Here is a 15,827-nt window from a genome sequence, read left to right as displayed (position 1 = left end):
CGCCCCGTTCTCCATCCCAGCCTGTGTCCTGCGACCTGCTCCCTATCTAATCTTGCTATATTGCACAAGGTGTTTGCTAACATCCAAAGTATCTTTTACTGTTCTGAGTACTTTTATCAAAACCTTGGAGGCAGCTTGAAGTAGGCAGTAAGTCTTGTTAGGCAAACAAACACTTTTTCATATTAGGTCTTACTTAATAGCTGACCAAAAATTCACCATCTCCTATTAATAAAATGGGGAGCTGGAACCATCTCAGGCTTTTTGAGCACACCTTCTGAATATTTACATCTGGAGAGTACACAGTGTTTACAAGAACTCATGTTTATTTATCCAAGAACACTTTCACAGAAAAGCTTCTTTATGACTAGCTCTACGTTTTCCTTTGCCAGTTTATTGACCTTTAGCAATGCATGGCTATTTGTTTGGTACAAAAGATAGTGTTAATCTTAACCTGCCACGTGTAACACATCTTGGTAACTACTTTCCTTTTTTATAAAATGATTTTGGGTGGCAGGAAGCCCCCCTGGGCACTGGGAGGAGGATCTGAATCCAGCACATCTCAGTAGTACGCAAATATCATCACTATCTGATGACACTTGCTAAGTAGATGGAGGAAAATGAGTCGATGCCGGGAGATCACTTGTTAGCTCATCCCTGACGATCCTGCTGGCACTTTCAAGCTCTTCTAGTAGTTTTTATCCTTGGGCCGATGGGGACCGTGCAGCTGGGTGCCCCTCTGCTCGGGTGGCCCTGGCAGGTGCTGTGGGCACAGGGCAGGTCGGGAGGCAGGCATGCGGCTGCCGGCTCTTCCCTGGTAATGGGATGACTTTCAATCCCCTCACTGCCTACTCAGGCATTTCCTCAGAACTAAGTATATTTATCCAAGAGCACTTCCGCAGAAAAGCCTCTTTATGCTTTGCTATATATTTTCCCTGCCAGCATCCTGGCCTTTAGCACTCACCTGCAGGTTTGCCTCAAAAAAGTTCATTTCAGCAGAGTCCTTCCTGAGCTGCACAGAGGCCAGCGGGCACTGACCTGGCGACAGTGCCGGCTTCCAAGGACCACCGTGTGCAGAGCTGGGCTTCCACGAAATGTATCTGGCTGTGCTAGGCGCTGCCAGTCTTTCAGCTCTGCGAGGACCTGGCTAAGCAAAGCCAAACTGCCCAGAAGTGAGGGAAGGCAGGAATGAGGGAGGAAGGCACATCGGCAGATTGTAGATGCTGATCGACCCCCTCTCCTCGAATTGTAAGTGCAAAGAGTCTTTAATTCAGTCCTTGGAATGAATTGAGATTACCTCCAAGTCTGAGTTAATTAAAGAAGATTTCATGCAGCATTTCTTTCCTTAGAGAGGAAGCTATTTACCTGTGCAGGAAGAGATTTGAGATAAAGAAAGACCTGAATTTCTGTTTCACTATTTATAGTTCTATATTAAGTAGCACAGGAGCAGAAACTGAATCTAGCTTTTCATGCTTCCAAGGGCACTAAGCCCAGGTTGCAGAGTCGTAACTGCACTTCTCCAGCCCAAGGAATAACTAGACCATGCAGGCTGGAGTAGCTGTACGAGGCAGGGTTGGAAAGTCGTATTTCAGATGTCTGCACATTGAGTGCTCACTGCGTCACTGGTAGCAGCTGTAAGTTCAAGATGGGACCTGAGGGTGAGAGCACTGTGTGTGAGTGCCCTGAGCACTGGGTTCGTGGTGAAAAAAGGGAAGGTGAAAACTAGTTGGGATGGTGAAGGGAGAATGACTAAGGGTCAACAGAGAGGACCAAGAATGAAAATCCACAAGGGTAAATGAGAAGTGGAAGAAGCAGCATGAGATAAAGAACCACTTGATTTTCCTTTTTCAAATGGCAAGGAAGCCATGTAGAAAAATACACTAAAAACATAATTAAGGTTGCAGAATTGAAAAATGGAGAGATGAAACCTGCTAGAACAACACATACACATGATGAGCATCTTAATGGCATGGGCAATTAATCATTGGGAAGGCTCATGAAGGAGATGTAGTAGAATGCATCACCTGAAGGCTTTAAATCAAGACTAGAAACCTTAAAACACTGGCTGTGGTGTCCCTAGGAAGAGATTGCTCTTGACTGAGGAACCATTGGGGTAAATTCTGTGGTGAGCTTTATGCAGGGACTCCAGCTACATGTCCAGTGCGCTAGAGCCAGGACTGCTCTGGCACAGTCTGGGAATGCCATACACTGACCTGGCCATGCTAATACCTGAGCCTGACTTTTCCTCTGCCTCTGGCAGAGCCTTGGGCAGAAGCCACAGTGAGTGCTGGAAAGGCAGCGATGGAGTAGAGGCATCTTGGGAACTTGGCTAGACTTTTTGCTGGGTCTCTTCCATTGGTTTGTGCAGTCATGACTTAAATCTGAATTGCCAAGGGCAGGACACTCTGACCGGAGAGTTCCTGTCTCTGCAGAGGAGGAGCAGTCATTGGGGACCTACACATGGGCAGAGGGTACCAAGATGATGTCAATAAGCCACTGCAGGAGCCAAAGGATATAAATGTCCTCAAGCTACCAGTGGAGGAAGGTAAGAGAACTGCACTTCTCTATAGCCTGTTTCCCCCAAAGCTTTTCTCCATAGCTGATAAAATAATACTTTTATTTTCAAAAGCTCTGAGGTCTGAGTTCAGTATCTGCAGTTCTTCCTTTAGGAGTCCCTGAGCAAAACCAGTGAGCCATCAGGTAAGTGTGGCTAACACATGTGTACTCTCCGCCTGCTCCTAACTACTCAAAATTTAATTTTGGTGAGGGAACAGCCCTGGACTGGAGGCCTCTGGGGGTATGCAGAGCCAGGGGGTAGTTGTTCATCCAGCTGGGAAAATCACAGCAGTCCAGCCTGACTTTTAACCCACAGAAAACCTCCAAAGTGCAAAGCAACCTAGAAAGTTCACTGGGAGTTGATGGTATTCAGCGCCTCCCAGGTCTGGGCTGTCAAAGAGTGATTTTAATAGCACATTAAGTATGAGATGCTGGAACGTGATCAAGACCTAACACAAGGAAGTAGCTTTTAATTAACAAGTTCCACATGCTACATATGAAAAGTAACAGCCATTATAATTTATTAGAATTAAGTTACATATCAAAAAACCTCCAATGTTGAGTTTAGCTGCTTTAATTTAAAATAAACATTTCTACAACGAGGTGGCACAAAAGAAAATTTGCTTGAGTTTAATTTTTATACTACTAAAAAGGATTTAACAGCTTAGAATACATGCTTTACTTCACACCATACAACTGCTGAAAATTGGATTAATTGTACTGCTTTCAGCAGTTGTACTGGCATAAACCATTAATAATTTAGACTCATGGGGTTAGTTTTGTTTAATTTATTTCCAAAAAATTATTTTTACTGCAGAATGCTAAAATAACATGTAACCAAACATTTATATTTATACAGTGAGTTTCAGCCACTAAAAACCTTAGTTAGAATGAAATTAGCTGTGTTCGGACCCTGATATTCTAGAGAGTTTTATCAAAAGCGGCTATATGAAACCAGAAGCTCAAAGAGCTAGCTTGGTTTGGTTTTGCTGAAGTTTTTGAGCTAAAATGTGTTGTAGCATTGCTGCAATAAGTACTAGAGACGTGAAGTCATGCTTAACTGCATCCTCACGGTACTGTTGTCTCCCAATTCTCCCTAGCTTTGGCACGTCTTTTTATTAAGAAAGAAGATAGCTTTTAATGCTCTTACAGTGTCACAGTGCTCTGCTGCTACTGCTGAAGGACTGGAATTAGCTGAGTTGGTTTAGCAGATGAGATGATGGGATGCGCATATTTTGAAGTCCACTTCACAAATTAGATCACAATCTGTGGTTTCATAGATTTTTCAGCAGCTTTTAAATGTTGCACAAAAACTTCATAAGAATTTTTATTTAAAAATAAAATACCAAGAACAAAGCTGTATGGAGGGAGGAAGGAATAGACAGGGCCAGAGGGGACCTCTAAGGTCACTGAATCCAGTCTTCGCTACCGCAGGCAACCACATCACAGGGTCCCCTTCAAAAGGGATTCATAAGTCTTCAGAAAGCATTCTCCACTCTGCAGGGCCTTTGATATCGAATACATCCTAATTGTAGAGCACGTACATTCCTGATTAAAAAGAGAGGGAGGAAAAAAAAAGTAATACAAGTAAAGTCCATGCTGACTGAAGTTAATATTTACCGAATAGCGGGAACCGTCATTCCACCCACCAAAACGTGATTAATCAGAGTCTTCTCTGTTGCCTAGGACAGCCAAAGACAGGAGCTGCTTTGCAGATTCGTGTTGTGCACAGATGACCAGGCACCCTCCCTGGAGCGCAGCCGTGCTGCCCACATGCTTGCAGTAGGATGTTGTGGTTCAGCCTCCTGCCTGCTGCTGTATCGCCCGTCCCCAGCACTTCCAAACCACCACAAGCCCCATAATGTCATCAAATACAAGTAAATATTGTCATTTTTTGACTTGGATTCTGTAGCTCTTGATTTAGAGTTTTCAAGCTTTTCTCTGTAACCCGCAGGGCCCCAGACTCTCTGCTTCATGAAAGTGATGCCTGAAACTCTACTGTATAGAAACTACTCTGGGTGTCAGGAGATGAAGCTTATCCCAAGAAGGCCAGGAAAGCCCACAGGCTTCCTGGCGCAGCAGGCAGCTCCCTGTAGGCAGAGGTGTTCTTGCATATGATTTTGTTCACAATGTTTTGTATCCACATGTCAGCACGGACTTAACATATATTCTGCTTGTATGTTCCTGCTGCAGTGCACTTGTGCAAGCGCCAGCACACAGGTGACAGGAGGATGCTTTGACTGACATCTTGTTTTCTACAAGGCAAGCTGCCTTTCTGCAGGTCCAGCTCCCTGGCTTTGACGTATGCTCTGCTGAGCACTCGTTTGAACGCTGGACACTTCATGCTTTTGTAACTCCTGCTTCTCCCCGGGCACTTTTCCAGAGCCCGACAAATGCTAGGCTGCTGTGGATGCTGCTGAGTCCCTCCCCGCTTGCCCAAGCACATTAGTTAGGGGGATCACTGACATCTGAGGTTCCCAACACCAGCGCAACAAGATTTTCAGAATTAGTATGAGCTTTAGCAATTTCCTTTTCTACTCTAAGAATCATGGTCTGAAGCCTGTTGTATCTGTACCCTGCGCAATTGTGCAAGCCCATCCGTGCTGCCCAGCACCTCCCGCGCTGGCTGTCCCTTGGCTCTCCCCTCGCTCCCTTCCACCGCTGGTGGTCAGGCCTGCCTCGCTGCCGTGCCAGCTGTCTGGATTAATTGCTCTCTCTCTTTTTCCACCTCACCAACTCCCCATCTGTTTTTCAGCTATAGCTTAAATCCCTTTTGATCTGATCCCGAATCACTGACTTCAACAGGAGCCTGCGCACAGACTGTTTCTGGGAGCAGGCCCCTCTCTCCCTCCTGCTCCCTGGCTCTGTATGATGTTAGCCTGCGGTGCTTACTGCTGCATATTGAATTTCTCCTTGCTAGGGGCTGGATCCTGCAATGCTGTGGGAACCATGGCCTTCATCCTTGAGAGTGCATACGTAGCTGTGTTTTTGGGGGGGCCTATTAATTTGGTTGACATCAAGACTGTGCTTAGGGCTTTTCTGGAGAGCGTCCAGAACATGTAGCACATTGCAGGACTGAACCTTTCTATCCTAAACTGTTCTCTAGGCATGCTGCAATGCACACCATAGCCAAGCCCATAGGGAACATCGATCGTCTCATTTCATTTAAAAGACATTTTATTCACCCTAGGAGTTATTTAATGCCATTATCTATTTATTCAATTTAGTTAACTTAATGCACCAGTATTTAGACAACACATTTGGGTTGGAGACAGAGACCATCATGTTAATTGAAACTGCAACATGGTTCAGTTATTGTGTAGTCATGAGAACTTAATTGTGTGATCAGAAACCGTTACTGCTGCTGACTCTTTTGTATCCCAAACACTGGCATTGATTGTAAACTGAAAGGCCAAAAATTACACATAAGAACAATCTTCACAGCTTAATGTGTCTTTTGGATCTTGAAAAGCAGTAACACAGACTGCCCTGTGCACCCAACATTTCTCAAGACTAAGGCAGCCTTTTTCACCCATGGATGAAGTGATTAACCAGCATATTTATGAACAGTTTGGTTGTGCACTTTCCAAATGAGTACTTCAAAGTGTCTCTGTTTTCTTGGTGTTGTGATAGATAAAACAGGTATACACGAGATGATACATCTACTTCCACAAACATGAATGCAAAGAGCCAGAGTACATACACTGCAATTACAGCATAAGCAGAGAGACGTTAATGTAAACTGTTACTGAGAAATGTGTGTTTGGGCAATTGAGTCTCCCTTTTTATGTGCGGGAGCCAAGCAGAGAAAAGGATCAAGGCAGAGCTTGCAGGTGAGCACAGAAATCTGCAAAATAGAAAAGCAGTATCTGGGAATTATCTGAGACACCTAATCCATATAAGAAATGACTGTACCTATCTTTTCTTAATAGGTTGATAAATGGAATGTGGTAGATTACACCAGCAAGAAAATCAGTATCTTTGATGAAGATTTGCAAATTTATAGAAAAAGAGAACAAATGGTAATCATCACTTGATGTAAACCAAAGGAGAAAGCTGAGCTTCAGGGACTACCATTAAGCCTGCTTTTAAGGTTTGATCTTGTAAAGCACTGAACAACCTCAGCTCCCACTGAAATCAATGGAAGTTGAATGTCTTCTGCAAAAAGTTGAGTCAGCAGGCTTGGGTGATTTATCGTATTCAAAATACTGAAGGTGGTTTTGTGACATCAGAGGAAAGTTCTAGAAAGATCTGGAAGGAAGATCAAAATCCTGTGAAAGAAAAAAAAGCAAGCTGTGACATTTGAGCAATGAGACTCAAAGGGGCTAGAAGGGAGAGGGAGAGTTACCAGACACCCGGTTAAATGAGGGCTTGCAGGAGCCACACTATGAGGTCTCTGGGCTTCCTCCCCATCTTCACAAAGGGCAGGAAAGGGACAGATTTGCTGTGACCATGTCCCCAGTAGGTGGGCAGGTGCTGGTTCCTGCTCCCTAGAGCAAGCTCTGCTTCCCCCCTTCTGCCCAAGAAGGTGTGCAGATGCTGTGTGTCTGCATGCAGTGCAGAGTTTGCAGAAGGTCTCACCTGGAAAAAAACAGATAAATGAATTTTAGTAAAGCTGGAAGCAGCTCCAAAAGCTTTGCATTATTCTCCGTGGTGCCTGATTGTATCTAGTTTCATACTTGACTATTCCACCAGGCATAAACTGGCACTGACAGAAAGAAAGCAGGAACTGATAGTGATGTGCTTATGTAGGGACCTAGAGGCAAATGGGTGCAAGGACCTGCTGGGGTGCCTGGAAGCCTTTCAGACTTGGCCTTTCTCTGTGCCAGCTTCACCTGTCCTCTGCATTTCATCATCATCATTAGATGACACACAGCTGTGTCTCACTGAGACACCTAATCCAGCTGTGTATGCTCTCTCCAAGTTCCCACCCTACAGTCCTTAACAGGACCAAGATCCCATCCTAGGCATAAAACCTCAGGCTCGTATGTGCTCAGCTTCTTTTGCCAGTCCTGAGGGCCCAAACCAGTTCTGTTGTGCTCCTTGTGAAGGCTTTTCCATGAGTGGAAAGTATCCATCCTCCACTCAGCTGCTGCTACCATGATGTCTGGTGCAAGCCTGCTCTTGGCTTTTAAATAACTTCCCTTCATTCCTCTTTGGCTTGGGAAAGCTCTAGCCATTATAAAATTACTTTTTCCCTGTAAGGCATTGCTAGAAAGACAGAAGGGTGAAAAGAGACCTTTCCCCTCACAGCTGTGTTGGACTGGCTGGATTCGGCCTCAGCTGCCCCAGCCACAGGTGCTTCCTTTCTGTGTCCCCTCCCTCTTTACAGTCCCCTCAGCCCATCTAGCCTCTGCTCTCGCAGCTTCTTGGAGGAGAGGACAGAGAAAATGGAAGGTTTACAAAAGAAACTCTGGGCTGACCCCAGGAAAAAAGCAAGGCTAGGACTGCTGCCACCGTTGGTGGTCACTGAGCAGTCGTGCTGGGAGTTCTTGGAGATTTTCTGACTGGGGGGCAAAACACCTCCATCACTCTGATACACACACAGCTCCCACCCACTTGAGGTGTCTCAGGTCTCCTAAGGGTCAGGCAGATCAGAGCTAAATCCAAATAAGCTGGTAGATACAAAAATACCGAGTTTGGGATCTGGGAAACAGTGTAGCTTGGCTGGCACCAGGCTACTGCTTGTTAATGAGTCCTGTCCCTCTGCAAGATTCATTAACTTGGCCAAAACCCTGGGCTGACCAAATTATCCTGGAGAGGTCTGTGCAGCTTGCTGACAGACTTTGCCTGTGCTGGTCTGCCTGTCCTACCTCCCAGTGGGAAGTGAGCTTAAGGGTTGAGGATACATTTAGAAAATAAGAAGCCTCGGACAAGCAAGCATTTCGGTACCCAGCTTGCAGCTCTGAGTCCTTGTTTCAAGAGCTATATACTGTACGACTTGAGATCTCTGCAAGAAGGCATGCAGGTAACTGCCCCTCCTGCTCTTCAGCTACCCTACCTGCACCCTGAAAAGAATTGCACTATTTAGGAGGAGCCACAGCATGAAATGCCTTGGAGAAACTAGCCACAGAGGAACAGGCAAGGATATGTGTATGCTTGCATATAAGATAGGCAGCTATATCTTGGAAAAAAGAGGAAAATGAAGAATGCAAAGCGAAGCCATACCTGGAATTCATTGGGCTATCTGCAAAAGTACTTAAGGGGGCCTCCTTTGGGTTAATTCTTTCATGGGTCGCCAGAGAAAATTATAGTCTGGTTGAGTTATTCCATTCACATTAATCTTTCTGTAGCAATCACCACCTTCTTCTTCATAATCTTTAGATTAAGGCATGTATTAATTATTTATACAGCTCCATCCATGTATGTGGATGTTTTACAAAGCAAATAAAATGAGTCCTTGTTCGCAGTAGAGTGTATAATTTAGCACAGGCAGAGGCAAAATGGGCGAAAAATTCAGGTGTAGAAGCAGCAATGGAGAAGAAACTAAGATGGGAAAGACTTGCAGAAGAGGTTGTTTTTCTAGAAGACAAGCAATGATGACCTTCAGTGGCTGGGGAGGGCTGTTCTGCTGGGAAGTGGAGCTTGGAAAGGATGGTCAAGGCTGGGGTGTTTGGAAGTGGGTGGGGGTGGCGCGGTGTGAGGCAGAAGGAGCAAAGTCCTGAGCGAAGGCAACAGAGGTGGTAGAAGGACATGGTTGGGTTGTCCAGGATCTCTGGTGTGACTGAGACAAGAAACATGATGAAGAACAAAATGCCTGGGAGGGGGGCAGGTGAAGAATTTAAGTCCAGTTGGTTTTCCGTGTCTTAAATCTCTAGCTCTTTTGTGGGATCTCTACCTTTTCTGTTTATCAACTGAAGACCATGATGGTCTGACCAAGGGGCTGCTTAAAACTCATTTCAGGTAAGTGAAGGAATAACAGCCACACAGACACAGGAGGATGGCCTGTTGTCCTTGTGTCATTATTCACAGCTTGTGCTGTTGAAGGAGTCCAGGGTTCAACCTTTACTCCTGGATTGTTGCTGCATTTCCCATGAGCTGTGCACTGGAGGGTATGGCCTTTGCTCCTGGACTTTGGTCCTACCTCTCTGCCCCTTCCTGAGCTGCTGCTTCCTACTGGAACAGCCATTTGGTGGGAGGCGAGAGGCACAAGCACATGCCAACGGCTCATTTCTGCTCATCTCATCTGCATCTGAGTGTAGTTCACGATGCCCACCAAGAGAGCTGGGCAGTTCAAAATGCAGGTCATTTGTGGAACCAAGAAACCACTCCTCCAAACCCCCTTCTTAGTTTGGGGAAGTTGGAGCAATTTTGCATTGTCTCAGGGTTAGTACAAGCAGCTGCCCTGCCCCCTGTGCTGAGATGCAGCCTACAGCTTAAAACTCTTCCTTCCTGGCCCCTCACAACCTGCAGCCATTCAAAACTGCCCAAGTAGAGCTGTCAGAAAATTTGCTGTCACTATGTGTGCATCTGGAGAGTTGTGAGGACCTGGGGACACCCACCTGAGGAGAGTCTGCATGGCCTCCCCCAGGCTAGCACACTCTTGCATGGGAACGGGCTGTTTGTGCCTTTTGGGTGCCTGCTCAAAGAGACACTGACACTGCAGTGTGAAAAGAAAACTACCAGAGATCAGGTATCTTTGCTGGGAAATGATCTTCTTATCCCATGAAACTCTGAGATATAAAATAAGTTCCAGATTGACACATCCTCAAGATATACTGCTGCTTTCATTGGGAAAAGCACAGAAAAAGAGCTCTCCTGGATCTCATGGTTGCCACTGGACTCACTTGAGGAGGAAAACTCATACTCAAACTTCTGCTCTAGACTAAGCTAAATCTTTTTTCCCTCCTAACCGGATGCTTTGAATACCATCGTGTTGCAAGGGCTCTTTCCCTTTCTTTGTCCCTATATTTCATCTAGTGCTTCAGAGCCCCTTTCTGAGTAAACTTTAATCAGAACAGGTAAGTTTCCATGAAAACTGGTGATTTTGCTGAATCACTATTTTCCAGTAAAGAATTGCTTGGGTGAAAAATTCTCCACCAAATCTCTGGGTAAGCACCTGAGAGGGGCTGCCTTTACATACCTGCACTGCCCTCTGGTCTACCCCTTGTGAGAGAATCCTGCTGCCCCTCTCTCCCCAGACCTCTCATGTTTACAAAAGAAGAGCATTTATTTATTTACATCTTGCTGCCTCTTTCTATCAACCCTTGCCCTCCATGTGCGGTTCCCCTGGTACAAGTATCCTGTAAAACACTCAGCTGTTGCGTCAGGGTTGTGCTGAGCTCGAAGTCTGTCCGTGAGGACCTGCACACCCTGGCACTCCCTTCCTTACACAAGGATCTGGTTAGATCCCAGGCGTGCTGGAGCTCAGTCTGACCTGCTCTCCCACAGCTTTATCTCTATAGTACTTTCTGAGTAGTGGTGCACAGCCCAGGCACCCTGACCAGCCCAGGGGTCTGCAATGGAGAGCGGGGGTGGTGGGACCCTGCCTCAGGTGGAGCTTTTGGGTCAGGCTTCCTGGAAGCTATCACTAAGATAGAGCACATGAGAACTGTGGAGAGAGCTCTTAAACTCAAAATCCAGGGTGGTTTGAACAGGAACAGTAACAGGTAAATTTTTAAAAATAAAGCTTAAAATCTGTTGAGTGAGACAAAGTAAAAATAAGAGATTTATGAACTGCTCTTCCTGCGCATGCTGAGTTTTTGCAGATAGGTCTTCTCCAGGCTTGGCTGCATACAACCAGCTGGATGACTTTTGAAGGTGCTGTGACACAGCATGTCATGACAGTGAGCCTCATCCATCCATCCATCCATCCATCCATCCATCCATCCATCCATCCATCCATCATCCATCTCTGGTGGATGCCTGCTCTATGCTGCTGGCAGCACTCTCCCAAACATGGCTTTGCAAAGCGCCAGCACAGGGGGAATATGAATCCATAGCTCTCCTGGGCTCTCAGCTGCCTCATCCCCTGCTTCCCCCTGCTTTCCCCACGTGCTCGTGCTCCCGGGAAGGCACAGGGTCGTGTCGTTTACCTGAGTCCCACACAATGTCCAAGGCAACGAACTACCTTGCTTCTCCCACCCAGCCACAGCTTTTTAAAAGAAGTAAAGTAAAACAAATACAACAGGTACCGTCCATTGCAGCTAACAAAATAAAATGCCCATAGAGTTACATGACTGTATTCTTGATAATGATAGAAATATGTGTTGGCAGAGATGCCTAGCATCACAGACTTTGTGGCTGGATATCCTTGTAGTGACTCCTGGAAAACTCTTACAGACCCAGGATTGCCACCAGCATGTGAGACATGGGACTCAGGGTCTCTTACCCAGTTATATTTGTATCTACATTAAAGCACCTTACTGCAGCTTCTTGGTAAAAGAAATAATTTAATAATTTATTTATTAATAATTTTGAAATAATTTACCAGTCAAAGAAAGTGTTTTGCCCTAAAGACAGCTTTTCCTGCTCTTTCTTCTCTGTCTCTTCTCCCTCCTCTCTAAATACAAATTGAAACTGAAACAAATGGCAACAACAACAATAATAAAATGCAAAAATCTTTGCTGATTTCCTGGAATAACCCCACACAGACCCCCATTTCATTGGAATGGCATGGGGGAAGGATAGGGTGCACTCTTGCCTAATTAATTTTTCTTCTCTAGGTGTTTTCTGCGAAATGACATTATTTTACACAGGTGAATTCAGCCTCTCTTCCTGGGTTTCTCAGTGCCACTTCTTCCCTTGCGTGACACTGGTGCTTCTCTGTTATGCATGATAAGGCTGCTGTGCAAGTGATGAATGAGTCAGCCAAGAAAGTAAGAGATGTACTGACCTCAGTTAACTGCTATAAAATATTTTTCAAGATAAAAACCAAACTGATTTGCTATGAATATAAAGTCGGACCTCCCATGAACAGGTTTGAATTTAGTAGATTACTAGGTAAGTTGGCTATGCATTTTAGCTTTTAATTATTTATTTACCTTAGAGTTCTTTAACCAAAGATACTTTCCATAGCAGCCTTCTATGCTATGTCACGTTACTGGTAATATACCGCGACTTAAAGTAACACATACCTACGCACAAATCATGGGGTGTGTGGGCTTGACATTGTTTTAAAGGTCATCTCTATTTACCACCAAACATATTTTCCTGCTTATATAATAATGGCATTTTTGGGCAACAACATGTAAAATATTTCCATGTCATAGTCAATAAACAGCTTTTCTAATTAAAAAGGTGAGGAAGGTTTATATTTGGGGGAGAAGGGAAATAATGGATGCAGGACACAGCTGCTGATATTTGGATACTACTTTGTGAGTGTAATATAATACTAACTACTCAGACATAAATCCCGTGCACTCAGCAGTCCACTAGGCAACTGCTTGCCTCATGTCCATATTTTAATTTTTCTTGGAAGTGTGTGCACACTGGGAACCTGGTCACTCAACAGCTGGATTATGGCATCAGTGTTTTTTAAATTCTTGCAATTTATCCCATTTAATGGAAATTCACGTGCTTTCCTGGTGAGCACTGTCCCATCATTTCTTGACTACTTCTAGTTGTCCCTGTCTGGTTTATGTGCGTGAGAATGGGCCTGGATCCAGTAAAATATTTAAGCATGTGCTTAACTCTGAGTACCTGATAAAGAAGAGGGCTTGGGAAGTACTGACACAAACACTCCTCTAAGTGCCTGTCAGTTATGTCTGAGAGCTCTTCGACTGAACGGGCTGCAAAGATGAGGGGAAGAATTGGTGTTGTGCTAGACACAATCTAGCACAGAGGATCCTGAAGAAAGTAGCACAAGCTGGAGGTAGCTCATCCCTGGGGCAGCAGTTAGCCGTATTCTGGAAGTGCTGAGCCACTGACCCAGCCACAGTGCCCGCTATAAATGCTGGTGCCCATGTTTCTTACAGCTGGAGACAAGACCTTCTGAGCAGTCCCCACCCCTTTAAGGAGAAGGTCTCTCCTATGCACGTGAGATGCCTCCAAGCATCATGTCAGCAGTGAATTTCATTAACATGCTCTTTCTTTCTGTGCTGAAGCCATCCTTGACACTGCTGCACAGAGATGCGTCCCAAAGGCTCTTGCAATGCTCCACTCTTCATTTCCCTTGGGTCTGCAGCTTCCTTGACCTGCATAACCCACCAACACCTCCATGAGCCTCTTCTCCACCCATCTCAAGGGTTTTGTGCTCATCCCCATCCACGTAACATCTCCAATGTGACACTACACCAGGTGCCTCAGTGGAAACCAGGCAGAAGAAATACAACACATTTTCTTTGTGCAGTGTATCATTAAATAATCATTAAACTTGTGATTTGGTGCATGATTTGTTTTCACTAGCTTTTAAATGTCTGTTGTATTAATTTGTTTCTCCCAATGTTATTGATGGAGTCCATTCAATAAAACTCTCTCATTTTAACTACTGTCAGTACTCCCACTTGAAATAAATCACGGTTAGATCCTGGAGAAACCTATTAAAAGAAAACAAACATCTATGTCAGGCCTCATCCTCTGTTACTGGTTCAAGAGAAGCTGACTGCATTCACTCAGTTGGGCAATTTAAGCTGCTTCGTAGCCTTTTCCATTGAAAAATATAATTGTGTTTTATTGAGGATGCCAATAAATGTCACTTATCAAGTTCTTCCCTGTTTGCAGATCTTGAGTGATTTTCTCTCAGTTTTATGCAGTTTAAATTAGTATTTGAACTAGTTAGACAAAAATGCTTTAAAAACAAAGAAAGAGAATACTTTCCACATGAACACTTTCTAGGCTTTCTTCAGTCTTTTAATACAGAAAAACTGGACAATTCATATAAGACTCAGAAAGAATTGTGTATTAAAACTGCAATTTTACTTTTGAAGAGAACACTGTTTGACAATGGTTACACAGATTTTCCTTCCAAACCATAAAATTTAAAATATGTTTATTATATTTACTATATTAATAAAGCATGACTTTAATTTTAATATCCATCAAAATTTAAAACTTCTAATATAGAAGAACTCCTTTAGTCCCACTAAAGAAAAGCACTGGAGCAAACTTCTTGCCAGAAATACAGATACTCTCGAACAACATCTCTGAAACACTACTGAAAATTTTGTCATTAACCACTCTGAGTTGTAATAAAGTGAGTCTGAATTCTGTCTGTTTTCATAATCGCACTACCAAGGGCCTAAATATAGTGGTTTTTATAAGCAAAACATTCTTTTTACTATCACTGAATATTATATAGTTGGGAGATTATTTTCTAAGAAGATGAATAGTCTTTGACAACATTTTTGTCTCCTCTGTCTTTTGAGGTGTTCTGTGACCTCACGCTTCCTTCTACATCATAAGTGACTTCATTTCCCAGTGCTGCAATAGGCAGGTATAATGCTGGCCCTGCATACTCAGGATTTGTCTCCTCAGTGTACTGCAATGCTAAAGTTTCCCAAGTAGCTCTGTAGACATCCCCTGTGTAAACATATTTGGCATCAGTAAAATAATAGAAAGGTGCTATATAAATCTAATCTTATCTAATTCATTTGGGGAAAGTACATAAGATGATGTGTGTATTACCAAGGATCACATAACGTTATTGCAACAAAATTCCCACACTTGTCTTTGTTGTGATTGTTTACTGTTTTTCTTTTGCTTTTCCCCCACAATAATCTGCATATCTTCACTCAGAGATTTGTGTATTACATAGATTGGCATCTTTTGGGGCAAGAATCTCTCAGGCATTTTAAGCAGCATGCATAAATGTTTGAGGTTATATACATCATAAATAATGAAATTAGGATGCACAGATTTCACAATACTCAGGCTACCTGAATGTTTTGTCAGATCAACATTAAATATAAAAAAAATTGTTTTAATAAATATTTCACGTGTGTGGCTGGATATGTTTTTTATGAATAAGAAGATTCGAGGTTCTTATGACAGTAACGATAGGATAGACAAGAATGATTTTCTCATGCTCTAATTCTGATAAAAGTCATTACGACAGCAGGTTGGGTGAGTTTTCTCCTTTCTCAGGGATAAGACTGTGCAAACACAAAGCAGATTTTTTTTTCCCCAGAATCCTTTTGCACAGCTCTCAAGATCCAGTCCTTCCGAGGGTGAGGCACTGTCTGCCGAACAGCTCTGCACGCCTTTCCTTGAAAAGGCTTGTAGTTTTGTCATATTAGTGAAAAACAACAAAAAACCAACCCACCCACCCAACCAAAAAAACACCCCACAAAAACAGCCACAAACCCCAAGCAGACAGTTTTGAATTTGTTCCAAAG

General features: G+C 43.9%; 1 long non-coding RNA gene across 1 annotated transcript; it reads right to left on the bottom strand.

Moving 5' to 3' along the window:
• Window positions 1–6,062: 6,062 nt before the first annotated feature.
• Window positions 6,063–7,329, bottom strand: LOC148055921 (uncharacterized). The gene is made up of 3 exons (XR_015705170.1): window positions 7,233–7,329; window positions 6,902–7,134; window positions 6,063–6,824 (listed from the first exon to the last, which is right to left on the bottom strand). It is a non-coding gene; the product is annotated as an uncharacterized LOC148055921 (long non-coding RNA).
• Between the last annotated feature and the right edge of the window lie 8,498 nt (window positions 7,330–15,827).

This window comes from Nipponia nippon, unplaced genomic scaffold, assembly GCF_047370975.1.
Source record: "Nipponia nippon isolate SJK-2023a ecotype South Korea unplaced genomic scaffold, ASM4737097v1 scaffold_2, whole genome shotgun sequence".
Lineage (NCBI taxonomy): Eukaryota > Metazoa > Chordata > Aves > Pelecaniformes > Threskiornithidae > Nipponia > Nipponia nippon.
Note: the sequence above shows the minus strand (reverse complement) of the source record. Positions and strands in the feature narration are given on the sequence as shown.